Here is a 3959-nt window from a genome sequence, read left to right as displayed (position 1 = left end):
GCCCACAAGGGGACCAGAGCACCCATCCAAACCTAAAATGGAAGCCAGTGAATTGTGAAGTGGAGGTCAACCTGGATTATATAACAAACTCTGTATTAAATAGAAACAAATGACCTCCCTCTCTGAGGGGCCACCTCTCTGAGCCTATATTTCCGCCACCCACCTATGCCCCTCAGAAACACTTCAACTAACAGAATCTTTAGCCACAAAAGACCATTCTTCATCTCATTCAGGCCCATGACCGAGATATAAACTTTGGTGTGAATGCCCAAGCCTTAATCTATCAAGATGTGGATCATTTTGCTAATGCTAAAGCTGTTACAATGGTGCCAAAGAGAATAACACTGATAATAGAACAAATTGTGGAAGTACAGAAGTGACAAAAGATAGGGTGACTGTTGCAAATCAATTGATTTAAAGTACAAATATAAAAATCTGAGCGTTGTGTTGCAAGTAACACAAATGAAGAGGCTTGTAGTGGCACTACCACTGCTCCTATTCTGGCATGTTCTATTTCCAAGTAGGACTTTTACTAGATCAGCAAAGGTGCCAGCCTGGTGGGAGGTAGGGAGGTGTGATGTTACCTGTTGATGTTGACTGTTGTTACTGTAATTGCTGAACTTATAAACAGTTTAAACCTGTGACAACCCCTGAAGTAATTGCTCAGATTTTTGCACTTTGTACAAGTGTCTACAAATGTAGACAAAGACATTATATTTCTGATGTATTAAAAATGACTGGAAGAAAGTCCCTTACCACAGTGAGGTATGGAAAATCCCTGAATGATGAATTATAAATTATTGAAGGAAGGAAATTTGATGCAGGATATGTTTCCCCATATTTGACTAACACATCAAAGTGTCAAAAAGGTGAGGCTTACATTTTGTAGAGTTAAAAGAAAATTTCTAGTATTGAGTCCATTGTACCTACTTTTGAAATTACCAGTGCTCACTGGAAACCCTTGGATATAATCTCTGAATCTGCTGATGGAGAAGATCTAAATTCAGTATTACTGACTGGGCTAAAAGTTGGTCTTTAGGTTGTAGCAATCAAAACTCCAGGGTTTTGAAACAATGAGAAGAACCAGCATAAAGATGTGACTATTGCTTTGTATGGTACCATATTTAAAGAAGAGTGATGTGATCTAAATTTTGAAAATGTTCAAGCTCATGACTTAGCAAAGTTAGGAGATGTCATTAACATCACCAAAGACAATGCTATATTTTGGAAGGAAATTAAAATTGAAAAACATGTTCAAGAAATCATTAAGAAGTTGCACATGACAACTAGTGACTCTGGAAGGGAAAAGATGAATGAGAGGCTCTTTAAAACTTCAGATGAAGTAGCTATTGTCAAGTCTGGAGAGACAAATTATGTTGAAATGAAAGTGAAAATGAAGTTACAAATTTCCTCAGTTCTACAAGAGCAGCTGTTTAAGAAGGCATTGTTCTAGGAGGGCATTTTCTGCTTCAATGTATTCCAGCCTTTGATTCAGTAAACACCTCTAGTGAAGATCAGAAAATAGGTATAAAAGTTATTTAAAGGGCACTCAAATTTCCTGCAATGACTATTGCTAAAAGTGCAGGTGTTGAACAATCTTTGATAGCTGAGAAAATTCTGCAAAGCTCCTAAGAAGCTGGTTATAATTCTCTGTTTGGAGATTATGTAAAGATGGTAGACAAGGGAATTGTTGATCCCATAGTGTTTGGAAGAACTGCTTTATTGGATGCTGCTGAGGTAGCTTAACGGTTATGTACAGTGGAAGCTATAGTGACAGAAATCCCTGCAGAAGAGTGGGACGAATGGTAACAATGAGTGCAATGGAAGAGGGCATGGGAGATGACATGATCTAACTCCTAAAATAGGGTTTTGTCACTATTAATGAATTGTGACTGGAATTTCAAAATAAATGCCTCACCAATAACTTCAGAGAAGTCTCCTGAAGAGAATGACTGAAGAAAATATTTCCTAAGGACTATAACTATCAGTTACTGTTTTCAGTTGACAATTTACATTGTTTACTACTGTCACTGTCCATACATAAATATAATTTGTTTTATATTTTTGAATGAAGAAATTTAAATAACCCTAAATGAGTAACAAATGAAATAAAAACTAAACAGAAAATGTAGGTTATTAAAATATTCTCCTTCTTATCATGTTTGGGTTTAAGAAATGTCTTTCCAGGTCACAGTATACTAGATAGGTCAGGAATTGTTCTTAAGAAGAGACTAGTGTAATTTTTGTCTGTTTCTACTAAAATACACATACAAGCTAAGCCTCAGGCCCAATCCAAAATGTAATGCCAGTGATAAGGCAGCATTCACTCAAAATACTTAACTTTATGGAAAACTAGTAAGTACTTCTGGTGTTAATTAGCTTTCGAGCTTTTGAGCTAGACATGGTTGTACGTACTACAGAGATTCCCAGGCTGTGCACCCCTTGGTATATCAATTGTCAACTCCAAGGTTTATTCTCAATATGTGTTGAAGAATTAAGGATATAAAAGAATCACTCTTTTTACTCCTTAGAGTGAGAGTTTTCATTAAATAAAACAAAACAAAAACAAAATAAAGCAAACACAACTTGTTGGCCTTTGGCTCTAGGCCAGGAAGCCTTATTTTAACTAAATCAAAGGTGGGTAGTCTTTTCTTACCACAGAGAATATAGGCCAGCAACATTAATGTACTTTACAATAAAATTCCTTACTGTGTAACTCCTTAAGTGGGTTTATATCAGAGATTCCCCATCTCTATGAGTGTATTTTATTTCAGGCTTCCACAGAGACACTTTGACAAAAAGTTCTTAAGTTCTGTGGCTAGTGATTATTGTGAATATTCCATATATTTATGTGTACAGAGTGGCTTATATTCGAATGTTAAGCTCCATTTAAAGATTTCCACTGGTTATAGCACTCCTAGATATTGGAAATATTTGTCTGTAAGCCTTCAATGCAAGAAACAGTATGTCACTACCACATTAACTGCATGTGCTGAATGTAAGGCCTAAAAGTGCCATGGGTTTCTTTTATGACCAGGACCAGCAATCTATTGTCACTAGGGTTGGCTGACTCTCTCCAGGTTTTATGCATGAGACTTTGCAGCCTCTTTCTCCACGAGGAGCTTTCAGTCTAAGTATGAACTGTTTTCTGCTTCTTTCTGGCCTGCCTTTAAGATTTTCCATGAATTTGAGTTTCCTTGCCTCTTCTACCTGAGTTCCTGATATTATTTTTCTTTTTTTTTTCCTTTAAATTATTTTTTTTACAACTCATTCATTTTAAATCCCGATTGTAGCCCCTCCCTCATCTATTTCAAGCCCACTGTCCTAGGCCTACTCTCCCCTCCTCTTTCCTCCACCTCTTCCACTAGTCCATTTAAATGGGTAACCCTCCCCTCCCCGCCATCTGACCCTAGATCATCAAGTCTCATCAAGACTTCCTGGATCCTCTTCTGTGGCCTGCCAAGGCTGCCACACCAGGAGGAAGTGATCAAAGAGCAGTCAACAACTTTATCATCTTTCAGAATGTACTTTCTTTGAGTATACTCATTGGTAGATTCAAATGGAAAAATCGGATAATTTCCCATCTTACCTACGTTTCCAAGGACTGGTGGTTTAAAGAAGAAACACCTTGGAGCAGTCCTGTTAGGCCACAGAGGAGGACTTTGCAGCCAGCCCTGAAGATACATGATAAAACAGGGTCAAATGAAAGGGGAGGAGGTCCTCCCCTATCAGTGGACTTGGAAAGGGGCAGGGAGAAGCTGAGGGAGGGAGGGTGGGGTTGGGAAGGGAATGAGGGAGCGGGATACAGCTGGGACACAGAGTTAACAAATTGTAACTAATAAGAAAAATAAAATTTAAAAAAATTAAAAAAGAAGAAGAAACACCTTGAGCTTTGATCATCTCTTCTGATCAATCCAAGGAAGTCAGAAGTGGGTGATACTTAATGTCCTGTGAAAATG

General features: G+C 37.8%; 1 pseudogene; it reads left to right on the top strand.

Moving 5' to 3' along the window:
* Positions 1–203: 203 nt before the first annotated feature.
* Positions 204–1809, top strand: LOC129683191 (60 kDa heat shock protein, mitochondrial-like; annotated as a pseudogene).
* The last annotated feature ends 2150 nt before the right edge of the window (positions 1810–3959 follow it).

The sequence above is a fragment of the Psammomys obesus genome, unplaced genomic scaffold, assembly GCF_907164565.1.
Source record: "Psammomys obesus unplaced genomic scaffold, mPsaObe1.curated_primary_1811, whole genome shotgun sequence".
In the NCBI taxonomy this organism is placed as follows: domain Eukaryota; kingdom Metazoa; phylum Chordata; class Mammalia; order Rodentia; family Muridae; genus Psammomys; species Psammomys obesus.
The sequence above is the reverse complement of the archived record's forward strand: the minus strand, read 5'-3'. Positions and strand labels throughout refer to the sequence as shown.